Source organism: Phyllobates terribilis, unplaced genomic scaffold, assembly GCF_046119375.1.
Source record: "Phyllobates terribilis strain yellow unplaced genomic scaffold, ASM4611937v1 Scaffold_264__1_contigs__length_2628131, whole genome shotgun sequence".
NCBI lineage: Eukaryota > Metazoa > Chordata > Amphibia > Anura > Dendrobatidae > Phyllobates > Phyllobates terribilis.
The window spans coordinates 901,738-929,011 of NW_027363024.1; positions in this window are offsets into that span (position 1 = coordinate 901,738).

The window sequence follows — 27,274 nt, forward strand, 5'->3', positions numbered from 1 at the left end:
GCAAAAATTTCTACATTTCTGTTTTTTTTCAGGCAAGATGGGGTGCAGAGTGTACTTTAATGAGAAAAAAAATGAACTTTTTAGAATTTACCAAATGGCTGCAATGAAACAAGGAGTGAAAAATGTAAAGGGGTCTGAATGCTTTCCGTACCCACTGTATATAGTACTCAATGTTCCAGGCAGTGGGAGGCATTACTGGGATCCAGAGCAGTCGCTCCAGTCACGTCCAGAGCCTAAGGTCTGGCATAGGAGCTGCCGGACACTTTGTGTACTCTGAAGTACAAAGGAAGATGGACAGGGACCTGCATAGATGGAAGTTGAAGGCCAGTCCCGGGTGCACTGCAGAGGTGGACGAGAAATACAGGATGAGCTAGCAACAGGGCTGAAGAGGAGTTATGCTAAGAAGGAGGATAATGTGAATTGCTGTGCCTTATCCTGTCTGTACCCACCTGATGAACTAGAACTGTCAAGTATATGTTTGACTGTTACAAAGAACTTTGTGTCCCCTAAATTGTGTGCGGCGGCTTCTGAGGAAAGAAGCCTGAAGGCAGTGGAGGCCTGCGGCCTACAAGAGAATGTGCTGCACCCCACACCCTAGAGCACACTGGGACTGGGACACCCATTATCTGTAAAGTGCCAGAGCGAAATCAGACAGACGTTCAGTCACGACTACCGCTCTGTGCCACTTTACAAGATGAGTGATAAGGGAACTTATCGATCAGAAGAGAAGAGGAAATAATGGTCGCTGCCCAAACTGTGACAAGAACAGGACCACAATGTGTGTCACCCTGGCCTGGATGCCACAAATGTATAATAAAGCTGTGTCTGAGAGCAAAGGGGAGGTCCTCTAGTCAAGGGCCATTAGCATGCAATACCTCCTGTCACAGGCCAGTAGGGGGAGCAGGCTGCCCCTATAAAAGCTGGAACTGGGGGCAGGGTTAGAGAGAACTGGACAACCTGTCTCTGGATTGAGAGGTGTCCCAGAGCCGGGACAGACAGTTGTGTTGCAGCCTAAGAGGACGTGTGGCAGTAGGAGAGCCACGAGCCAGGGACAAAAGGCGAAGTGAGTCTGTCCTGGCAGATAAAGAAACTAATCTTCCAGACTTTGGTGTCTGAGGCTGTGAGGATTCCACATCCTACAGCAGATAACCAGTCCGCAGGGGACTGTATGTTCCTTGGCCTAAGAAGCCCGGAGGCTCCGCCACAGCAGAAGGGACCAACAGAGCCGTACCAGGCCGGGAGTAGCAAGGGACCCAAGTTGCAAGCCATACGGGCGAGAGGACACGGTGAGCTCAGGAACGTGGGCTGTTACATTACCAGAAGGGAAATAGCCAGAAGGAGCACAGAGAGCACGGTAGGCCGACACCCTCATCTTGACCAGGGCCAGCTTCCCACTTGCTCTCAGACATCCAGGCCCCCTCCTAGCCGGGCCTGTTTCTGGGTCGTTTTACCTGTTCTAATAAAGACCCTGAACTGTTTAAGAGGCCTCCGTTTCCTGGCTAACGCGGTTGGAATCATCCCCTCCATCATCCATCATACACTGCCCTGGGGCCCTACTCTTCCCATGGGGAGTTGTACTATTCGGAGCTGCACATTTACATCTGCCCCAGAGGTCTGCACTGCAGCGGCGGTTAGCACTGACCGCAATCCACGGGTGGCGTAGTCGGACATTACTTAAAACTTATAAAGGACTGCCACTGGCCTGACCACCCTAAGCCACGGACCGGGTTGCCACCACTAGCCCCATCGTCTCCCTATTGCCCGGCTCCGAGTGCCCCACGGCCCAGGGGGCGAGTCAGCTTTGGCGTAGTCGGCAGGATTGTAACCAACCCGCCACAAACGGGTATTGCGTGCCTGAAAAAGACTGTACACGTACCTGAAGAAGAGTTTTTCCACCACCCGGATCCGTTTCCCGCCATTTTCAACCGTCTCCCGCCATCTTCCGTCGGTTCCCGCCATCTTCAGCCGTTTTCCCGCCAACGGATGCCATCTTCAGGACGCTGCGCGGGAAGAGGAGGGGCGTGGACGTCCAAACCGCGCGAGACCCGAATCTCCGCCCCACGCACCGACGCTGCGCAAGGTCCTGGAAGGGAGAGAGAGCGACGCTGACGTCATCAGGACGCGACGCAGGTCCTCGTCCGGAGCAGCACCAGTGGAGTCGCGGCCTACAGAAGAGGATCGTCAGAAGGTAGGCCACGCTTAACTAGGGGGAAGGAAGATGTCGGACACTGAGGCGCCCACTACCACCAGCACAGCTGCAGCAGCGGTGATGCCATTTTCCCTGCCCTACGTCAATGGAGCGGCCTGGATGCCTAAGTATTCAGGGGAGCCCCATGCCCTAACTGACTTTAAGGAAAGGCTGTACAGTTTGTTCCAAGTTTACCCCCTGACAGAGGAACAGAAGATTAGCATACTGACAGGGCAGTTAACTGGCACAGCCCAGCGGGAGGTAAAGTAATGGCCCGCTGAGGAGAAAAGGACCGTAAAGGACATTCTGGCCCGGCTGTGGGGTACCTTTGATACACGTACCTCCGCTGAAATTAAAATGCGGTTCTACGGATGTAAGCAGCGGGCACAGGACAGCATCAGAGACTATGCCCTAAATTTGCAGGAAGCCTTGAGAGCCATCAAACAAGCTGACCCTGGCAGCGTGCATGATACGGATAAGCTACTAACAGAACAGTTCATAGAAGGTCTGCTGTCTAGCGCCCACAGGACCCAGCTGCGCCTCATGTTCTTTCAGAACCCTGATCTGACCTTTGCCCAATTCAAGGACAGGGCCATAAGGGTGCTCCGTGAACCCACAACAAGTGGCGCTATAAACCCCCGGCGCCCTGCTCTCACCTACCACCAGAAGGCGGCGCCCTCCTCTGTGGACTCTGTGGGGGACGATGCACAGGCCCTGAACCAAGCCCCGTCGAAAGATCTGCATCACCAAGTCCAGGAGCTGACCAGGAGCGTTGCGGCATTGACCAGGACCGTCCAGGCGTTACAAGTGGACCCGTCAAGACCCATCGAGTTGGCTTCAAGTCCGGAGGATGTCCCGTGGCGTCGACAGAGGAGGACCCCGTCGTTCCGAGGAAGGCCCACAGATCGCTACGCAGAGGATGGACAGCCCATTTGCCGTCGATGCAACCAGCCCGGACACATTTCCAGGTACTGTAATTTAAACGGGTCCAACCTGGGGCAGAGAGCCAACCCCCAGGCATAAGATCACCAGGCCCTTATGATTGGCGTGATAAGTACGTTGGGGGGGGCGCCCGGTTTTACCCGTGGTGCTGAACGGTATCCCCATGAGCGCCTTGCTGGATACCGGGTCGCAAGTAACTACTATCCCTTATGTACTTTTTAAGCAGTATTGGACTGATGCTGATATAACACGGTACCCAGACAGTGACTTGAGCATCATCGCCAGTAATGGCTTGCCCGTGCCGCAGATGGGGTTCAAGGAAATGACCATTAAAATTGGTAAAGTTGAACTACCGGCACAGGGAGTGATTATTGTGGACATTGACCGTCGTGAAAGTCACCCTAAAATAACTGTGGGTACTAACGTGATTGAAAATTGTCTTTCAGAGGTAATTGTAATTCTACAACAGGTGGCAGTGAATGCTAGTTCCAGCCAACAGAGAGTCCTCAACAAGGAGATAAAAGCCCTGATGAGACGGCAGCAGGTAGAACTGTCTGGTGGTGAGATCGGTAGCGTAAGACTGAGTGACCCATTCCCCATTTCCATGCCTCCCAAAAGTGAAATGATGATCTGGTGTCGGACTGCAATCGGGTTGAGAGGTAGAGACTACCAAGCCATGGTAGAACCCGTGTACTCAGACAGCAGGCCCACCATTTTGACAGCCTGGGGGGTGGTTGATGTCCGTCATGGGAGGGTGCCCGTTCAGATTCTCAACATTGGGGAGAGGGAGGTACACTTACCCAGGTACGCTACACTTGCCAAACTGTTTGCTGTTGAGCACAAAGCTATCAGGGCCGTGGAACCTTTGCCTCCCTATCCACAGGCGGAGAGTAATGGCTCCCAGAAACAAAAGGAGGACTGGTGCCAGAAACTCCATGTGGGTGCTGACTCCACTCCCCTGCACCAAAAACAAGGAGTCTACCGGGTGGTACAGGAGTACGAGAGAGTCTTTAGTAAGCACCCGCTAGACTTCGGCAGAGTAAAAGGGATAGAACACCACATCCCCACAGGGAGCCACCCACCAATAAAAGAGAGACACAGGCCTGTACCCCCTGCACATTATCAGAACGCCAAAGGTATGCTGCGGGAAATGAAAGAAGCTGGGGACATAAGAGATAGCTGTAGCCCCTGGGCAGCCCCCCTCGTTCTGGTAAAAAAGAAAGACGGCACCATGAGAATGTGCGTGGAGTATAGACAAATCAACCGTATCACCCACAAAGACGCATATCCGATGCCTAGAATAGAAGAGTCTTTAGCCGCACTAAAATCAGCTAACTTCTTTTCTACTTTGGACCTTACTAGCGGGTACTGGCAGGTTCCTGTGGCAGAGGCTGACAAGGAGAAGACCGCCTTCACCACCCCGATGGGACTGAGCGAGTTCAACTGTATGCCCTTCGGGCTCTGGAACGCACCAGGGACCTTCCAGAGGCTGATGGAATGCTGTCTAGGGCACCGAAACTTCGAGACTGTCCTCCTTTACCTGGACGACGTGATCGTCTATTCGAAGACTTACGAGCACCATCTAAAGCACCTGGCCGAGGTGTTCGAAGCCCTGGCAGGCTATGGCCTGAAGGTGAAACCATCAAAGTGTCACCTGTTGAAACCGAAGGTCCAGTACCTAGGGCACGTGGTAAGTGCGGAAGGAGTAGCCCCTGACCCTGACAAGGTCACGGCAATCAAGAGCTGGCCAAGCCCTTCGAACATCAAGGAAGTGAGGCAATTCCTCTGGTTGGTAGGCTACTACCGAAGGTTCATCCCCGGGTTCACTAAGATGGCAGCTCCTATGCAGGACCTCCTGATAGGACAGTCTAAGTCCAGAAGCCAAAAGCCACCCTTCAAGTGGGATAAACCGGAAGAGGAGTCCTTCCGTCAGTTGAAGATGGCCCTCACAGGGGATGAGATCCTGGCCTACCCTGATTATGGCCAGCCTTTTATTCTCCACACAGACGCCAGTAATGTGGGACTGGGAGCCGTACTGTCACAAAACCAACAGGGCAGAGAAAGAGTGATCGCGTACGCCAGTCGGAAGCTGAGGCCCACCGAGAGGAACCCGGAGAATTACAGCTCCTTCAAGCTAGAATTCTTGGCGGTGGTGTGGGCCCTAACGGAACGCTTCAAGCATTACCTGTCCTCCGCAAAGTTCACTGTGTACACGGACAACAACCCGTTAACACACCTAGACAGTGCAAGACTTGGTGCCCTGGAACAGCGGTGGATGGCCCGTCTCTCCAATTATGACTTCGTGATCAAGTACCAGGCAGGCAAAACCAATGCCAACGCTGATGCCCTATCGAGAATGCCTCACTTACCTGAAGGTGACGAAGACCCAGAAGAGCTGGAGGAGGTAGAACTCCCCGCGTTTCACCGGTATGGGGCCGCTCAATACTCCCACCGCGTGAAGGAGGAAGATTTAACAACCGTTATGATCAATCCCCTACCTCACCACAGCTGGGCCGAGACCCAAGATAGTGACCCTGCAATCTGCCTGGTGAAAGATCTGCTGACCCAGGAAGATGCCCGCTTAGATCCGGATGCTCCAGAGGAAGCCAAGCAGCTATGGAAAGAGAAGAGCAAGCTGTTCCTCTATGAAGGCAAGCTGTACAGAAGACTTGTCAACCACCGGACACAAGAGCTGACCTGGCAAGTCGTGGTCCCAAGGCGGGATGCAGCTATGGTCCTAGGGGCTTACCATGACAGAGCGGGGCACTTCGGTTGGAAGAAACTGGAGTTCCTGCTAAGAGGACGGCTCTTTTGGGTCGGCATGAGAGGGGCTGTAGGGAAGTGGTGCAGGGACTGTGGCCCTTGTAACTTAAGGAGAAAAGACCGCACCAGCCAGAAGACACCCTTGAAGCCCATCGTCACCCAGCAGCCTCTTGAGCTGGTAGCTCTGGACCACGTCAAATTGGCTCCAAGCCGGTCAGGATACATCTACGCCCTGACAATCGTGGACCACTATTCCCGTTTTCTAGTGGTGGTCCCGGTAAAAGACTTGACAGCCCAAACGGCGGCCAGAGCCTTCCAGCAATACTTCTGCCGTCCACACGGGTATCCGGAACAGGTCCTGACGGACCAGGGTCCAGCGTTCGGAGCTGAAATCTTGCAAGAGTTCTGCAACCTCTATGGCTGTAAGAAGATTCGGACAACGCCTTACCGCCCACAAACCAACGGGATGTGTGATTAAATGAACAATATAGTCATTGATCTCCTGAAGACGTTGCCCCTGGAGGAATGCAGCCTGTGGCCAGAAAAACTGCCGGACCTGATAGACTTATACAACCATATCCCGGTGAACGCTACAAACTGCACCCCGGCTTACCTGATGCGAGCCAGACCAGGTAAGCTGCCCGTAGACCTGGAGATGGGAGTCCTAACATCTGAGGACACCTCCCTGGATGCGGACTGGGATACGGAGAGGCGACTGCAGTACAAGAATGTACAGGAGAGTGAGGAGAAGAGCCTGGCCCAGGTGAGAGAAAGGCAAGAAAGACTCTTCAACCAACACGCCCCTGCTGGTCCCCTAGAACCTGGTGAGCAGGTCCTGAAGCGAAAGAGAAGGCTACATAAGATGGACGACCAGTGGGAAAGGGAACCCTACACCGTACTGCAGTCTGATCATGACAACTCGAAGGTGTGCGTGATCACCAAGGATGGAGGAGAAACCACTAGTACCGTCTCCAGAGACCACCTAAAAAGGTGCCCCGAACAACTCCGTAGTGCAGAAGAGGATCAAAGTGACCTTGAACCCGCAGAGGACAAGGAAGAAATGATCAGCACCGTTCTCTGAGAGTTCCCTCAGTCCTGGACTCGAATAAACGATGCCATAGTGGTACCCGTCCTGCATTTCCTGCAACCGGCTCAGCAACAACCTACACCAGAGCCGGAAGGTGAAGAAGAGCAAGCAGTTCCAGAGGCAGAAGAGCCTGTACCAGCAGCCCAGGAGAATCAACCCTCTGCTGACAGTGAGCCTGCCATGCCTGCGATGAGCCAAAGGACCCGTAGACAGCTGCCTGCCCTACCTGTACACCAAGCTGGTAGCTCTACCCCTAACGCTAGTGAAGAAAACCAGGTTGGTCCACCACCAGACAGTGGGTTACGCAGGTCAACCAGAAGCACAAAGGGGCAGATACCCGCTCGCTGGAGAATATAGGGTGCACTAAAACTGTAAATAACCCTGTTGCCAAGTGTTGAAATGTTTGCAAATTTACATGCATGATTAGTAATTGTGTATTTCAGTTTCTTACAGTTACCGTACGGACTCAAAGGTTATGGACTTTTAATAACCGGGACTTTGTATGGACTGCGTTCGGAGCCTGACCAAGGAATGAACTAAGACTGTAAAGGACTTGGGGCTAGGACAGACCCCCACCTGGTTAAGGCTCCCCGTTGTGTTGGTGAAAATGGACACCCGGTCACAGACCACACTGTGACCTTAAGAACTCAATCTGTGCGTCACTTGCCTGATAATGTTTTATGGTCATGCATATGATCTTTGTTTATTGTTTAGTCCCGGAGTACTAAATTTTACTAGGGGGGAATGTGTCACCCTGGCCTGGATAACACAAATGTATAATAAAGCTGTGTCTGAGAGCAAGGGGGAGGTCCTCTAGTCAAGGGCCATTAGCATGCAATACCTCCTGTCACAGGCCAGTAGGGGGAGCAGGCTGCCCCTATAAAAGCTGGAACTGGGGGCAGGGTTAGAGAGAACTGGACAACCTGTCTCTGGATTGAGAGGTGTCCCAGAGCAGGGACAGACAGTTGTGTTGCAGCCTAAGAGGACGTGTGGCAGTAGGAGAGCCATGAGCCAGCGACAAAAGGCGAAGTGAGTCTGTCCTGGCAGATAAAGAAACTAATCTTCCAGACTTTGGTGTCTGAGGCTGTGAGGATTCCACATCCTACAGCAGATAACCAGTCCGCAGGGGACTGTATGTTCCTTGGCCTAAGAAGCCCGGAGGCTCCGCCACAGCAGAAGGGACCAGCAGAGCCGTACCAGGCCGGGAGTAGCAAGGGACCCAAGTTGCAAGCCATAAGGGCGAGAGGACACGGTGAGCTCAGGAATGTGGGCTGTTACATTACCAGAAGGGAAATAGCCAGAAGGAGCACAGAGAGCACGGTAGGCCGACACCCTCACTCTGACCAGGGCCAGCTTCCCACTTGCTCTCAGACATCCAGGCCCCCTCCTAGCCGGGCCTGTTTCTGGGTCGTTTTACCTGTTCTAATAAAGACCCTGAACTGTTTAAGAGGCCTCCGTTTCCTGGCTAATGCGGTTGGAATCATCTCCTCCATCATCCATCATATACTACCCTGGGGCCCTACTCTTCCCGTGGGGAGTTGTACTATTCGGAGCTGCACATTTACATCTGCCCCAGAGGTCTGCACTGCAGCGGCGGTTAGCACTGACCGCAATCCACGGGTGGCGTAGTCGGACATTACTTAAAACTTATAAAGGACTGCCACTGGCCTGACCACCCTGAGCCACGGACCGGGTTGCCACCACTACCCCCATCTTCTCCCTATTGCCCGGCTCCGAGTGCCCGAGAGCAAATACATTAAATCACTAGCAGACAGTGCAGTTATCAAACAATAAAAAATAGACAGGATTCAAATGCAAGCAACATAATGTCAGAACTGATATACACATAAAGTGACTAGATTCCCTGGATAGCTAAATTCGCTGCTGAGGCCAGAACATGGGCTGCCCAGCACTATTTAAGTGCAACCCATGAAGATAGACACTCTAATTTACAAGGCCATAACATATAGGTGCATCTCACAAAATTAGAATATCATCAAAAAGTTAATTTATTTCAGTTCTTCAATGCAAAAAGTGAACCTCATATATTATATAGAGTCATTGCAAACACAGTGATCTATTTCAAGTGTTTATTTCTGTTAATGTCGATGATTATGGCTTACAGCCAATGAAAACACAAAAGTCATTAACTCAGTAAATTAAAATAATTAACAAAAAACACCTGCAAAGACTTCCTAAGCATTTAAAAAGGTCCCTTAGTCTGTTTCAGTAGGCTCCACAATCATGGTGAAGACTGCTGACTTGACAGATGTCCAGAAGGCAGTCATTGACACACTCCACAAGGTCCCAGAGTTCCAATTTTCATTTGAAATCAAGGTCCCAGAGTCTGGAAGAAGAGTGGAGAGGCCACGATCCAAGCTGCTTGAGGTCTAGTGTGAAGTTTCCACAATCAGTGATGGTTTGGGGAGCCATGTCATGTGCTGGTGTAGGTCCACTGTGTTTTTTCAACACCAAAGTCAGCGCAGCCGTCTACCAGGAAATTTTAGAGCATTTCATGCTTCCCTCCGCCACAGTATCATAGCTACCAGGGGGGCAAAGGGGCGGTGGCCCCGGGCCCCTCGCTCTTAGGGGGCCCATCCAGGGCTACGCCAGTGTAACTGTATCTGGCATGCCCCTGGTGCCAGCATCGGGCCCCACCGCCCGTCACCGCCGCAAGTTTACTGATGAGAGAGGGAGCGCGGATCTCTCTCCCATTAGTCCCTTCTGTGACTGACGTCCCTGGCATCATCACTTGGCGCCCGGCCCGCTGTGCTGAAGATGTGTGCGGGCTGGGTGCTCTGAGCAGCGAGGGAACCAGGAGGAGAGGTGAGTACCGTTTATTTATTTTTTGCCGGGTGGGGGGCGGCATTATATTACAGACTCTGCCTATGGGAAGGGGGAGGTGCATTATACTACAGACTCTGCCTATGGGGGGCATTATACTACAGACTCTGTTTATGAGCAGGGGAGGGCATTATACTACAGACTCTGCCTATGGGGGGGACATTGTACTACAGACTCTGCCTATAAGAGAGGGAGCATTATACTACAGACTCTGCCTATGGGGGGTGCATTTTACTACAGACTCTGCCTATAGGTGGGGCATTATACTACAGACGCTGCCTATGAGATGGGGGGGCATTATACCACAGACTCTGCCTATGAGATGGGGGGGGCATTATACTACAGATTCTGCCTATGAGGAAGGGGGGGGCATTATACTACAGACTCTGCCTATGAGGAGGGGGGAGCATTATACTACAGACTCTGCCTATGGGGGGGGCATTATACTGCAGACTCTGCCTATGGGGGGGCATTATACCACAGACTCTGCCTATGATGAGGGGGGGAGCATTATACTACAGACTCTGCCTATGGGGGGGAGCTTTATACTACAGACTCTGTCAATGGGGGGAGCATTTTACTACAGACTCTGCCTATAGGGGCGCATTATACTATACGAAGGACTATGGGGAGTGCATTATACTATATTGAGGACTATCTGGTGCATTATACTATGGGGGGGCATTATACTACAGACTCTGCCTATGGGGGTGCATTATACTATATGAAGGACTATGGGGAGTGCATTATACTATATTGAGGACTATCTGGTGCATTATACTATATGTAGGCTATTTATACAGTGTGGGAGATAATGTGGGTTCTTTGATCAGTGTGGGGGCCATCATACAGTGTGGGAGATAATGTGGGATCTTTGTATGGTGTGGAGGCCATCATACAGTGTTGGAGCCATCAGCTTGGGGGCTACTAAGGGGTCAGTATACTGTGTGGGGGTACTATACAGTGAGGGGGAATTATATAGTGAATAGGAGAACATCATACTGGTTAGAGCGGAGCTCTACATGGGGGGAGACTCAGAACATTATTAAATCTTAGGTGGGCACTTATTGTTATAGGGGAACTCAGGTTATCGTGACTGTCGAAGGGGCACTATTACTTTCTAGGGGGCACAATGTGGGCACTGTTTTCTAGGACACTTGCACACGGCATTACTTTATTTTAGAGGTTTGTTTTACCATCTAGAGGGCACACAGTAGGTGCAGTAATAGGGACACATTTTGCAGCAGAGGCTCAGTATTGGGGTATCAGCAGGATGAGAAGTTTGTGCAGGTTGGGGATAGATGTGGTCAGTGCCTGAAATGTAAGGAGTCAAATGTGTCTTTGTTGTGATCTCTGCATACCTGAGACTCTTAGCCCTGGCTGGAGAAGTTGTCGTGTCGGTCTGGGCCAGATGGAAAAGACGGGAAAAGTGAACAATTTAATCAGAAAGAACGTCAGCTGTAAGGTACTATATATAACTGAGCTGTGATCTCTTATATGTTCTGCAGGACTGGCATCTATCAATATATGTCACCATATGGCGGTAATATCAGTGCTGGTCTTTGTATAGAGATTATTTTTAGTAACAGCGCGGTCATCTGCTGAGGTTTTCCTACATCCACTATCTGGGTGCGCCGCTATAGTTGTAATCAGGGTTACCTGGTTAGAGGCCCACTCAGAAGTTTCGGCCCCCTGAACCAAAACCTTAGCTACGCCAAGCTTTTTGGAGATGGAAATTTCATTTTCCAGCAGGACTTGGCCCCTGTCCACACTGACAAAAGTACTAATACCTGGTTTAAAACAACAGTATCACTGTGCTTGATTGGCAGCAAACTCACCTGACCTTAACCCCATAAAGAATCTATGGGGTATTGTCAAGAGGAAAATGAGAGACACCAGACCCAGCAATGCAGACGAGCTGAAGGCTTCTATCAAAGCCACCTGGGCTTCCATAACCCCTCAGCAGTGCCACAGGCTGATCCCTCCATGCCACATTGCCGCATTGATGCAGTAATTGATGTAAAAGGAGCCCCGACCAAGTATTGAGGGCATTTATTGAACATACATTTCAGTAGGATAACATTTTGGATTTTGAAAACATTTTTCAAGCTGTTGTTATAAAGTATTCTAATTAATTGAAATAATGACTTTTGAGTTTTCATTGGCTGTAAGCCATAATCATCAACATTAACAGAAATAAACACGTGAAATAGATCACTCTGTGTGTAATGGCTCTATATAATATATGAGTTTCACGTTTTGTATTGAAGAACTGAAATAAATTAACTTTTATGGTGATATTCTAATTTTGTGAGATGCACCTGTAGATGGGCTTGGCTGCACCCTGAATAAAAATAGCATGTAAAAAATATATATGATATATATGAGGTATTGGTCGATATTTTGGCCAAAATATACAAGCTCGCAACCTGCTCAAGGGTCCTCATACTTGCGAGTCCCTACACTAACATTAAAAGCAAAGTCACAAAAACAAGGAATTAAAGTTCCCACCAAAATTCAAGAATTAACACAGCAAATACAGCAACAATAATTACAAGGATGCAGCAAACCCATATAATGAAGAAGTCAGCAACACAGGTGCAAAATATTGATGAGACAACCACTCACAACCTACCAATTCATGGAGGGGGTGATAGCTTAGTATTAAAACTGCACACAAATAAGCCTTGTATAGGGCACTGGTCACACACAGGTAGTGCACAATGTCTGGCTTACAGCCTATTAGTGAAGCCCAAACTATTAGATTAGGCGGGCTGCCCAGCACTTTTTAAGTGCACCCCATGAAGACAGACACCCTAGTTTACAAGGCCAACATTGATGGGTCTGGATGCACCCTGAATAAAAATAACGTGCAAAAAATATATATGATATATATGAGGTATTAGTAAATATTTTGGCCAAAATACACAAGCTCGCAACCCGCGTCAAGGGTCCTCATACTTGCGAGTCCCTACACTAACATTAAAAGCAAAGACAAATTTAAATTCCCACCAAAATTCAAGAATTATCACAGCAAAAAAAGGGCAACAGTGTTTACCTGCCTAGGTCTCAGTACTAATCATACCATATAATAACGATGACAGCAACACAGGTGCAAAATACTGATGCGACAACCACTCACATATTACCAATTAATGGAGGGGGGTGATTACATAGTATTAAAACTTTACCCAAAAATTATATGGGATTGCTACATCCTAATAGTGCATTAGTTCTGAGATCTGGGCAGGTAAATGCTATATTAATAATTGATTTTTGGGGGAAAGTTAAATTCTCTTTTGTTGGCTTTACTTTTAATCTAACTGAAATAAACAAAAGCTTTTTTTCTAAACATTAGGATCTGTGTAGAGCCATCAGCTCAAAACGGCTTCCTCGGACAGACTTGGCATAAGCAGGTCAAAAGGAACCCTGACCTTTACCATTACACCTCTGTACAGGAATGGAGACTTACCACATGCTCATGGTTGCATCTACAGAGTAGCTGCTGGCCAGAGGAGCGAGCTTGAGGCTATAACTCTAACTAAAGCTTTTTTATTACTAAATGATGGGTTCTGTCTAAGGCCATTGGCTCAAAAAGGCTTCCTCGGACAGACTTGGCGCAAGCTACTCCATTCTGCAGATCCCAAGGGAACCCTGGCCTTTACCATTACACCCCTGTATAGGGATAGATACTTACCATAGGCCCAGGGCTGCATCTACAGAGTAGCTGCTGGCCGGAGGAGCGAGCTTGAGGCTATAGTGGTTGATTCAACTCTAACTAAAGCTCTTTTTTCCTTAAATACTGGGATCTGTTTAAGGCTGTTGGCTCAAACAGACTTCCTCGGACAGACTTGGCGCAAGCTACTCCATTCTGCAGATCCCAAGGGAACCCTGGTTTTTACCATTACACCCCTGTACAGGGATAGATACTTACCATAGGCCCAGGGTTGCATCTACAGAGTAGCTGCTGGCCGGAGGAGTGCGCTTGAGGCTTGAGTAGGTGAATCAAGCCTAACTAAAGAAAAACCTATCTAATAACACTTTCTTGTTAGGACCTGTCTGAGGCCTATGGCTCAAAACAGCTTCTTTGGAAAGGCTTGGCAAAAGCCAGTCTATCCTACAGGTTCCAAAGGAACTCTGGCCTTCACTCTTACAGCCCTGTACAGCGATAAAGACTTATTACAGGGCCTTGATTGCATCTACATAGTAGATGCTGACTGGAGGGGCAAACTTAAGGCTAGAATGGTTCAGCCAACCCTAACTATTGCTACTTTCTTAAATGTTAAGATATTTCTGAGGCCGTTGGCTCAAACAGGTTTCCTTGGACAGACTGGGTGCAAAACACACCATTTCTGATGGTTCCAAATGAACCCTGGGCTTCACCCTTGAACCTCAATACAGGGACAGTTTCATAGTTTTAAGGTTGAAAGACACAAGTCCATCAAGTTCAACCTAAAAGCTAATGTGTTGATCCAGAGGAAGGAAAAAACCCATGAGGCAGATGCTAATTGCCCCATATTAGGGGAAAAATTCCTTCCCGACTTCACATATGGCAATCAGACTAGTTCCCTGGATCAATGTCCCATATCAAAATCTAGTACGAATAACCTGCAATTTTATATTATTCAAGAAAGGCACACACATGCCCTCCTTGAATTTTTTTTAGAAAATTAAGTATTTCAAGTTCATGTGGTAGACAGTTTCATAACCTCATTGCTCACACAATAAAAATTTGCCAACTAACTTCCTTTAGACAAAGTGAATTAAGATCTTTATGCCAGAGTAATTGAATTAACTCTAACTGAAATAGATTAATGCTTTTTTCCTAAATGTTGAAATTTGTTTAAATCCATCAGCTCAAAAAGGCTTTCTCGGACAGACTTGGCGCAAGCTACTCCATTCTGCAGATCCCAAGGGAACCCTGGCCTTTACCATTACACCCCTGTACAGGGATAGATACTTACCATAGGCCCAGGGCTGCATCTACAGAGTAGCTGCTGGCCGGAGGAGCGAGCTTGAGGCTATAGTGGTTGATTCAACTCTAACTAAAGCTTTTTTTTTTCCTAAATACTGGGATCTGTTTAAGGCTGTTCGCTCAAACAGACTTCCTCGGACAGACTTGGCGCAAGCTACTCCATTGTGCAGATCCCAAGGGAACCCTGGTTTTTACCATTACACCCCTGCACTGGGATAGATAGTTACCATAGGCCCAGGGTTGCATCTACAGAGTAGCTGCTGGCCGGAGGAGTGCGCTTCAGTCTTGAGTAGTTGAATCAATCCTAACTAAAGAAAAACCTATGTAATGCCACTTTCTTGTTAGGACCTGTCTAAGACCTATGGCTCAAAAAAGCTTCTTTGGAAAGACTTGGCAAAAGCCAGTCTATCCTACAGGTTCCAAAGGAACTCTGGCCTTCACTCTTACAGCCCTGTACAGTGATAAAGACTTATTACAGGGCCTTGGATTGCATCTACATAGTAGATGCTGACTGGTGGGGCGAACTTAAGGCTAGAATGGTTCAGCCACCCTAACTATTGCTACTTTCTTAAATGTTAGGATATTTCTGAGGCCGTTGGCTCAAACAGGCTTTCTTGGACAGACTGGGCGCAAAACACACCATTTCTGATGGTTCCAAATGAACCCTGGGCTTCACCCTTGAACCTCAATACAGGGACAGTTTCATAGTTTTAAGGTTGAAAGACACAAGTCCATCAAGTTCAACCTAAAAGCTAATGTGTTGATCCAGAGGAAGGCAAAAACCCCATGAGGCAGATGCTAATTGCCCCATATTAGGGGAAAAATTCCTTCCCGACTCCACATATGGCAGTCAGACTAGTTCCCTGGATCAATGTAACATAACAAAATCTATTACCACTAACCTGAAATGTTATATTATTCAAGGAACATTTTTCATCAAGCAGTTTTCACCGGAAATGTGTTGCACAACTGTTTGAATCTCAGTAAATTCCTGCACAACTTACATTTGAATACTCTGACCTTTTTACACCCACTCTTTTAACTTCTTAAATAGTGAACAGAGCTTATCTGGACCGCTTGTGGCTTAGCTTTACCTGAAAACTTATTACAAATTAGGCTGGAAAAGTGGTGTAAATTAGGACTGAAATTGACTCCATCTTTTGACTGGAGTACATTTCTTGAGGTGTAGTACGTCAGCTTTAAGGGGATATTTCAATAAATGAATGACCCTGGCTGCAGGTATAAAGAATCAAACTGTGCTGTCCTGACCCATTCCTGGGATTGTGTATGGCACTGACATCACCTCAATACTGCCGCAGCCAACAAATGTAATCAGACGGACTGCCCAGCTGAGCGCACTGAGCTGCTGCAGCTCTGAGATGGTGGAACCTCTTTTTTTTAATTAAATGACCTGCAGCTAGGGACATTCATTTATTGAAAGGGAGCAACCCCTTTAAGGATGAGTCAAGTTCATTAAGAGGTTTAGTCTTTTTAATGAATTTGGTGCACGTTCCTCCAATAGGCGCTTCATGAATGCTGGTATAGAAATCCACCAGCCTTGATGAATCGGCCACCATAGGTTTACATGGCATGAGCATATACAGAACAGTTGTGTAGTATACGTTACCAGGCCCTCATGATGCTCTTGGTCCTGGATGGCCTTCCACAGTCTGCTTTCTTGCTTCATCATCTTGAAGGGCTCCACTTTCTTTTCTTCTGGCTGGCATGGTGCGGCTCTATCATCCTGCTCCTTTAACACGAAGGGACGAATGACTGTAAAGCTGCCAGGAGCGTTTTTTTATCCCCTTAGATCATTGTGACACCACAAAGTGATGACATAGACAAGTGGGTGAGGCGCCTTTATTCAGTCATCGGGTGTGGTCAGAAGAAATTAGCATATTCCGTGATGTTACTACAATGAGAACAGACATGAACATTCTATTCGGAACCCGACCGCCATTATCAGCGGAACCTTCACTGCTGTCAGATTGGCACTAAAAACAAAAAGAGACCGCGGTGAACCTGGACAGTAACAATCTACAGGGACAGTGACTGCTAAGCGGACTTCATGTCAGATGTTATGCAGTTTTGTCAGAAAAAAAAACAATAAAATATATAAAAGACAGGCTCCAATAAACCTTAAACACTGGGCTGTAGTCACAGATTCTCCTTCCACCTGCAGCACATTGCTCCCCTGCCTTACCCTCCCCGTCCTGCAGCATATTTCTCACCGCTTAATTCTCCCACTCCTGCAGCACATCGCTCCCCTGTCTAAACCTCCCCCTCTTGCGGCACATTGCTCCCATCTAATCCTCCCCTCCTTGCAGCACATTGTGCCCTTTCTAAATCTCCCGCTTCCTGCACCACATCGCCCACTGCCAAATTCCCTCTTGCACCACATCGGCAACTGCCAAATCCTCCACCTCCTGCAGCATATCGCTCCCTGCCTAATCCTCCCTCTCCTGCGGCACATCGCTCACCTGCCTAATCCTCCCCCTCCTGCAGCACATCGCTCACTGCCTAATCCTCCACCTCCTGCAGCTCATCTCTCTCCTGCCTAAGCCTTCTCCTCATGGAGCACATCACTCTCCTGTCTAATCCCCTCCAGCAACATTTCGCTGTCTGCCTATACAGCCACTGACTGCAGTATATCACTCCTCTCAGCACCGTGCTGCAGTACATCGCTCCACTCATCTATATACTGGTTATTTCTGCAGCACATCTCTAACTGCTTAATCCTCCTCCTGCATCACATTGCTACCCTGCCTAATTCTCCCTCTCCTGTAGCACATCGCTTCCTGCCTAATCCTCTCTCTCCTGCATTTCATCAGTCCCCTGCCTACTCCTCCTTTTCTTGCAGCACATCGCTCCCCTGCCTAAGCCTCCCCCTCCTGCAGCACATTGCACCCCTGCCTAATCCCCTCCCCTTCCTGCAGCACATCGCACCCCTGCCTAATCCCCTCACCTTTCTGCAGCACATTGCACCCCTGCCTAATCCCCTCCCTTTCCTGCAGCACATCGCACCCCTGCCTAATCCCCTCCCCTTCCTGCAGCACTTCGCTCCCCTGGCTAATCTTCCCCCTCCTGCAGCACATCGCACCCCTGCCTAATCCCCTCCCCTTCCTGCAGCACACCACTCCCCTGGCTAATCTTCCCCCTCCTGCAGCACATCGCTCCCCTGACCCCCTCTTACGTGACATCTTTTCTATCAGTTACATTTGTGAAGTAACTGCTGTCTCCTGTGAGCAGTGGAGAGCGAAGCTGAGAGCCAGGAGGCTCTGCCCCTCTGCCCCTTCTTGCCACATCATCATCCATCTACATCAGGGCTGTCAAACTCAAATATATAGAGGGCCAAAAGGAAGAGTTTAACTCAGAAAAATAAGTCAACACTTTATCAGATGTTTCTGTGAAAACTTGAGTACAACAAATAAGATTTTGTTATTTTCCCTCAGTTATAAAAAAAATAGTTATGAGAAAAGTGTGACAAAAAGGAGTCATAAAATGCACCAAAATGAAATATCACAATTTATGGCTCAAATTGAGGTGAAGCAAGGAAGAGGTTGAGCTTAGCTAATGAGATGCATCAAACATACAGGTGCTTCTCACAAAATTAGAATATCATCAAAAAGTTAATTTATTTCAGTTCTTCAATCCAAAAAGTGAAACTCATATATTATACAGAGTCATTACAGAGTGATCTATTTCAAGTGTTTATTTCTGTTAATGTTGATAATGATGGCTTACAGCCAATGAAAATACAAAAGTCATTATCTCAGTAAATTAGAATAATTAACAAAAATCACCTGCAAAGGCTTCTTACGCATTTAAAAAGGTCCCTTTGTCTGTTTCAGTAGGCTCCACAATCATGGGGAAGACTGCTGACTTGACAGATGTCCAGAAGGCAGTCATTGACACACTCCACAAGGAGTGTAAACCACAAAAGGTCATTGCTAAAGAAGCTGGCTGTTAACAGAGTGCTGTATCCAAGCATATTTATGGAAAGTTGAGTGGAAAGAAAAAGTGTGGTAGGAAGAGGTGCACAAGCAACCGGGATAACCGCAGCCTTGAAAAGATTGTTAAGGAAAGGCCATTCAAACATTTGGGGAAGATTCACAAGGAGTGGACTGCTGCTGGAGTCATTGCTTCAAGAGCCACCACACACAGACGTATCCAGGACATGGGCTACAAGTGTCACATTCCTTGTGTCGAGCCACTCATCACCAATAGACAACGCCAGAAGCATCTTACCTGGGCCAAGGAGAAAAACACCTGGACTGTTGCTCAGTGGTCCAAGGTGTTGTTTTCCCATGAAAGTAAATGTTGCATTTAATTTGGAAATCAAGGTCCCAGAGTCTGGAGGAAGAGTGGAGAGGCCACAATCCAAGCTGCTGGAGGTCTCGTGTGAAGTTTCCACAATCGGTGATGGTTTGGGGAGCCATGTCATCTGCTGGTGTAGGTCCACTGTGTTTTATCAAGACCAAAGTCAGCGCACCCGTCTACCAGGACATTGTAGAGCCCTTCATGCTTCCCTCTGCCCACAAGCTTTATGGAGATGGAAATGTCATTTTCCAGCAGGACTTGGCCCCTGTCCACACTGCCAAAAGTACCAATACCTGGTTTACACAACAGTATCACTGTGCTTGATTGGCAGCAAACTCACCTGACCTTAACCCCATAGAGAATCTATTATAGAGAATCTATGGGGTATTGTCAAGAGGAAGATGAGAGACCCCAGACCCAACAATGCAGACGAGCTGAAGGCTTCTATCAAAGCCACCTGGGCTTCCATAACACCTCAGCAGTGTCACAGGCTGATCGCCTCCATGCCACATTGCCGCATTGATGCAGTAATTGATGCAAAAGGAGCCTGGCCAAGTATTGAGGGCATTTACTGAATATACATTTCAGTAGGATAACATTTCAGATTTTAAAAACATTTTTCAAGCTGGTGTTATAAAGTATTCTAATTTACTGAGATAATAGCATTAACAGAAATAAACACTTGAAATAGATCACTCTGTCTGTAATGACTCTATATAATATGAGTTTTACTATTTGTATTGAAGAACTGAAATAAATTAACTTTTTGATGATATTCTAATTTTGTGAGAAGCACCTGTAGTATGCTATATGCCCAATTTTAACAAATGTACTGCAATTTTTGCTGAATGTGTTCAGAAATGTACTGATGTGTAAGCAGACAAATGCAGAGACTTAGGCTATGTGCCCACGATGCACAAAAGCTCCGGATTTTTCCTGAGCGTTTCTGCATCTCCCTGGCAGAAAAAACGCATGCGGATTGTACATGCGGATTGTACATGCGGATTGTACATGCGGATTGTACACGCGGATTGTACACGCGGATTGTACATGCGGATTGTACACACGGATTGTACATGCGGATTGTATATGCGGATTGTACACGCGGATTGTACATGCGGATTGTATATGCGGATTGTACACGCGGATTGTACACGCGGATTGTACATGCGGATTGTACATGCGGATTGTACACGCGGATTGTACATGCGGATTGTACATGCGGATTGTATATGCGGATTGTACACGCGGATTGTACATGCGATTGTATATGCGGATTGTACATGCGTTTTTCCTGCCAGGGACATGCAGAAGTGAATCATTCTTCACATGCATTTCCGCATGCGGGTTGACAAGCGCTTTACAAGCGATTTTAGCATCACTTGGAAAGTGCTTGTCAACTTGGTCACACTATAGAAATCCATGAAAACGGCATGGATTTATATAGTGTGACCCCAACGACTGGTTAAAAATAAAAAAATAAATCTATACTTACCTTCCGATGGCCCCCGCAGTCTCGCTTCGCTCCGTCCTGGCTGCCGGCAGATCGCGGTACACTGAAGGACCTGCTGTCACATGACTATGACGTCAGCGCTGGTCCTTCAGTCCATCGCGAGCTGCCGACATGGGAGGACGAGCGCAGCGGGGGCCGTCAGAAGGTAAATATAACATTTATTTTTTATTTTATTCTTTATTTTGACAGGTTCTATGGTACCCGGGTCCGGAGGCGAGTCTCCCATCCTCCACACCCGGGTACCATCCGCACATTGAACGCATGTATTCCGCATGTGCTTATCTAGTGAAGCGGAATCCATGCGTTCCAATGCAAGTCAATGGCCAGGAAAACGCTGCGCTTCCGCAAAATAATTGGTAGTGCTGCGTTTTTTTCCGCAATGATAATCCGCAGCGGAAATTTCCGCAGCATGTGCACAGCACATGCGGACTATCATTGGGGAACATGGCAGACCTTCTAACATGCGTCTTTAAGCGTTTCTGCAGCGTTTTTGCCATGCGGAAACGCTTAAAATACGCGTCGTGTGCACACAGCCTTAGGCTATGTGCCCACGTAGCGTTTTTGTAGCGTTTTTGCGGCGTTTTTACGACCGCGAAAACGCTTGTAAATAGTCTGCCATGCAAAGCCATGTGAATTCGGATGTGCTGTGCACATGATGCGCTAATTTGCGCGCCGAATTCGCATTACTTTGCAAAACGCAGCATGACCATTTCTACTGCGATTACGCTGAAGCTTATTCGCGATGCGTGTGGTATCTGGGAGGAAGACGAGACTACAACTCCTCTTCATCCCGGCTACCACGCGGTGAAAAAAAGAAATAAAAAAGTTAAAAACAAACAAAACCTGTATATTCACCTCTCTGGCGGCCCCCGGTCTGCTCTCCGGTCTCCTCCGGTCTGCTGTCTGTACTGTCAGGACCTGCGCTGACGTCATTTAGTCAGGTGATGGTCGCATGACCGCTGACGTCGGCATCAGGTGATGGTCGCGTGACCATCAGCTGACTAAATGACGTCACCGCAGGTCCTGACCGTACACTGCAGGACGCTGAAGAGAGAAGACGCGGCCGGGAGCAGACCGGAGGAGACCGGAGAGCAGACCGGGGGCCGCCGGAGAGGTGAATATACCGTTGGTTTTTTTTATTTATTAACGTTTTCTTTTTTTTACTATAGATGCTGCATTTAAAGCATCTAAGTTGTTCACACATTATAGATCCATGTCGGTTGCATGGATTTATATTGTGTGATCAACTTGTCAAGCACTTTTCCAAGTGATGCTCAAAATTGCTTGGAAAAGTGCTTGAAAAAACGCATGTGAAAACGCTTCTCTCTGGCAGAAAAAACGCATGTAAATCTGCATCAAATCTGCTAGGTGTGCACACAGCCTTATAGCTGGTTTTGCTCTGAGCTGAGATGTCCAGGCTGAATAATGCTCTGGGAGCAGAACCCATCAGCAGAATCTGTTTCCTGCCTTGTAGCAGTGGATCCCGGCTATTTAGCTCACAGAGCATTGTCTACACAAGATACAATTGTATCCAATTTTCAGCTGGGAACAGGACTATGGACAAGTTTTGCAGCAACTGCATTTGTGATAGGAAATGTTGATCAATCTAGATTTTCTTCAGTGTTCTTATTCATTGCAGAAAAGCTTAAAAAAGCCGAGGAATGTGGGCAACATGGTGGGTCAATGATTAACGCTGTGGGGCTGGGTTCATATAATAGCAAGGACAACATCTGCAAGGAGTTTGTATGTTCTCCCCGTGTTTGTGTGGGTTTCCTCCGGGTTCTCCGGTTTCCTCCCACACTCCAAAGACATACTGATAGGGAATTCATATTGTGAGCCCCAATGGGGACAGTGATGATAATGTCTGTAAGGTGCTACGAAATCTAACGGCGCTATATAAGAGAGTAAAATAAATATATAACTAAATAAAATGAATGTATTAAAAGGCTAAGATTGCAAAGAGCTTGTAAAAACAAGAAACTTTGCAATTTCCTTCTTATTCAAAATCTTCTCTGTTCTCAAGAAGGAAAAGATTTTTAATTCTGCAGTGTACAGCTCATTGCTATGGTTACTGACCACCTGAGAAGTGGCCGGTCTCCTTGGCAAGAAGCGCTCACTTGCAGACTGGTGGACTTCAGCGCCCCTGTGCCTGTCCCATTCTGCAGAGGCAAAGCCGCCTCTGCCCGCAGAATGCAAGAGGGCACAATTCAGACAAGCGGCTCAGCCAAGCCACCGGCCAGAACTGTAAATCTTCAGCTTCTGATGAGAGGAACACAAGACCACCCCTTTAATAAAGGAGTAGAGCAGAACTCATACAGTGATTAGTGGGGGTCTGACACCTGAAATCCCCAGACATCAGCTACTTCTGCAAGATGATGTACACAGTGTTAAGAGCTGGAATAGCACAGCTCCGCACACTGTGCAATGGCTGGTTTCAGGTACTACAGCTCAGATCACAATCATTTCAATAGGAGCTGCAGTACCAAGATCGGCCACTACACAGTGTACAGCGCTGTGCTGTTTGGGCTCTACGCTGAGTATTTCCAGCTGCTGTCTTATTGGTGAGGGGGCCGTGTGTTGGAACCTCACTGATCTGATATTGATGACCAGGGTCGGACTGCGGTGTCTGGGGCCCACAGGGGAAATTAACTCTAGGGGCCCACCTACAGCAAGATGCAAATATCTGTTATCCGCTCTCGCTGTTATAGTGGAGCATTGACTGGCGGCTCCTGCACATCTACTGGGCGACACTCTAACTGGGATGGACATGTTTGCATTAAAGGGCTTCTTTGGTTAAAACTAGTGTTGAGCGAGTATGTTCTGTTAACCCTTTCGGCGAGTATGCTCGGGCCGAGCTCCGAGTATTTATAGCTGCTCGGTGATATGGTTGAATCGCTCCCGTGTGCATGATTTGCGACTGTTTGACGGTTTTAATACATGTGAGGAATGTGTAAGAAATAGACATTCCTCACATGTATTAACCCCTTAAGCCGCGGAGCATTTTCCGTTTTTGCATTTTCGCTTTTTGCTCCCCTTGTTCCCAGAGCCATAGCGTTTTTATTTTTTAGTCAATATGGCCATGTTAGGGCTTATTTTTTGCGGGACGAGTTGTACTTTTCAACGCCATTACTAGTTTTACCATGCCGTGTACGGGAAAACGGGAAAAAAATTCCAAGCGCCGTGAAATTGCAAAAAAAGTGCAATACCACTGAGGTTTTTTTTAATTTTTTTTTACCACGTTCACTGAATGCTAAAACTGACCTGCCATTATTATTCTCCATGTCATTAAGAGCTCGTAGACACCAAACATGTATAGGTTCTTTTTTATTTAAGTGATGAAAAAAAATTCCAAAGTTTGGTAAAAAAAAAAAATGGTGCCATTTTCCGAGACCCGTAGCGTCTCCATTTTTCGGGATCTGGGGCAGGGTGAGGGCTTATTTTTTGTGAACCGAGCTGAAGTTTTTATAGATGCTATTTTGGGGTAGATCCGATGTTTTGATCGCCCGTTATTGCATTTTATTGCAATTTTACGGCGACCAAAAAACGTAATTCTGTCGTTTAGAATTTTTTTCTCATTACGCCATTTACCGATCGCATTAATTCTTTTTTTATATTGATAGATAGGGCAATTCTAAATGCGGCGATACCAAATATGTGTATGTAGGGTTTTTTTTTATGATTTTATTTTGAATGAGGCGAAAGGGGGGTGATTTAAACTTTTATATTTTTTTATTTTTTTTCATATTTTTTAAAACTTTTTTTTTCACTTTTTGCTTGCTTCTGTAGTTTCCATAGGAGACTAGAAGCAGCAACTGTCCAATCGCCTCTGCTACATACAGGGGACGATCAGATCCCCTGTATGCAGCAGAAATGGTCCTGTGCTATGAGCGCCGACCACTAGGTGGCGCTCACAGCGACAGGATCATTACAACCACTGGTGTCTGCTGCAGACCCAGGGTTGTCATGACCACCCATCGGCGACCCACGATCATGTGACGGGGTTGCCGATGGGAGGGGTAAGTGACGCGCTTTCAGGAAGCGCGCGTTAAATGCCGCTGTCGGAGATTGACAGCGGCATTTAATATGTTAACAGCCGCGGGTGGATCGCGATTCCACCCGCGCCTGTTGCGGGCACATGTAAGCTGTAATAATCAGCTGACATGTGCTTGGTTCAGTGCGGGCTCAGCGCAGCAGCCCTCACTGAACCGGAGGATAACGACATGCGCGTACTAATACGTGACATGTCGTTAAGGGGTTAAAGCTGTCAAACAGTTGCAAATCATGCACACGGGAGCGATTCAACCATATCACCGAGCAGCTGTAAATACTCGGAGCTCGGCCCGAGCATACTCGGACAGAACATACTCGCTCAACACTAGTTAAAACAAGTTATCACCGATCCATGGGCTCTACAGGATAGGTGATCACTTATTGAGCATTTGTGTCTGAACATTGGAAAACGCACCTATCGGAAGAATGGGGAAGTTTTATCCCTGACAGAACACTTATCCCTATTTTAAAATGCTGCGGCAGGTGGGACGTCTGACCGCAGCTCTATTCATTCTCTTAGAGACTTGCAAAAAAGAGCAGCGCTCACAGCCACTGAGAGAATGAATGGATCAGTGGTCGCATCTCACATGCCGCTCCAGTCTAATGGGGAGAAAAGCTCCACATTCTGCCGGTGTGTGCAAGCAGTCAGACCCCCACCAATCAATATTATCACTGATCCTGTGGAGAGGTGATTACTTGTTTTCACCGGAGAACCCCTGTAAGTGCATCTCTGCCGCTCTGGTCCAAGTATTTAATCGCTAAGGCCACGGCCCTACTATCAGTATTCGGTCAGTATCCAGTCAGTATTTTTTCTCAGGAGTGGGAGCCAAAACAGGTGATGAACAATCAGAGAAAAGGTATAATAGAAACAAGTCACCAATTCTGCATTTATCAACCATTCCTGGTTTTGGCAGCCACTCCTGAGAAAAATACTGAACAAATACTGATGGTGGGGCTGTGGCCTAATGGAAAAAAATCTTTTCCTAGTTAAGATCAGCGAGAACAGAATGACCGCCATACACAACACAGTCCACTATATCAACACCAATAATACCACATACAAAAGGGACAAATATCGCCACACCATGACTAGATCACATATTACCACTACATAGTGACCGAATAATACCACATACAAGGAACAAATATGGCCACACTATGACCAGACCATATATTACCACCCCAAAGTGACCAAATACTACAATACTGATCATGAATACAAAACCACTAATACTAACTAAGCTCTGTATATAGTGTCAGTGTACAGGTAACACAGTGATCACCAGTGACATTATAGACAGGAGCTCTGTATATAGTGTATAGGTAATACAGTGATCACCAGTGACATACACAGGAGCTCTGTATATACTATATACACACGTGGTCAAAATTGTTCGTACCCCTCGTTTAATGAAAGAAAAACCCACAATGGTCACAGAAAAAAATTGAATCTGACAAAAGTAATAATAAATTAAAAATCGATGAAAATGAACAAATGAAAGACAGACATTGCTTTTCAACCCTGCTTCCACAGAAATGAAAAAAAAAATTAAACTCATGAAATAGGCCTGGACAGAAATGATGGTACCCCTGAAAATAATGTGACAAAAGGGACATGTTAAATCAAGTTGTGTCCACTAATTAGCATCACAGGTGTCTACAATCTTGTAATCAGTCAGTGGGCCTATATTTAGGGCTACAGATACTCACTGTGCTGTTTGGTGACATGGTGTGTACCACACTCAACATGGACCAGAGGAAGCAAAGGAAAGAGTTGTCTCAGGAGATTAGAAAGAAAATTATAGACAAGCATGTTAAAGGTAAAGGTTATAAGACCATCTCCAAGCAGCTTGATGTTCCTGTAACTACAGTTGCACATATTATTCAGAAATTTAAGATCCATGGGACTGTAGCCAACCTCCCTGGACGTGGCCGCAGGAGGAAAATTGATAACAAATCAAAGAGACGGATAATATGAATGGTAACAAGAGCCCAGGATAACTTCTAAAGAGATTAAAGGTGAACTTCAAGCTCAAGGAACATCAGTGTCAGATCGCACCATCCGTCGTTGTTTGATCTAAAGTGGACTTCATGGGAGACGACCAAGGAGAACACCATTGTTGAAAAAAAAAACATAAAAAAGCCAGACTGGAATTTGCCAAACTACATGTTCACAAGTCACAAAGCTTTTAGGAGAATGTCCTATGGACAGATGAGACAAAAATGGAAGTTTTTGGCAAGGCACATCAGCTTTATGTTCACAGATGGAAAAATGAAGCATATCAAGATAAGAACACTGTCCCTACTGTGAAACATGGAGGAGTCTCTTTTATGCTTTGGGGCTGGTCTGCTGCATCTGGCACAGGGTGTCTTGAATCTGTGCAGGGTACAATGAAATCTCAAGACTATCAAGGGATTCTAGAGAGAAATGTGCTGCTCAGTGTCAGAAAGCGTGGTCTCAGTCGCAGGTCATGGGTCTTGCAACAGGATAATGACCCAAAACACACAGCTAAAAACACCCAACAATGGCTAAGAGGAAAACATTGGACTATTCTGAAGTGGCTTCTATGAGCCCTGACCTAAATCCTATTG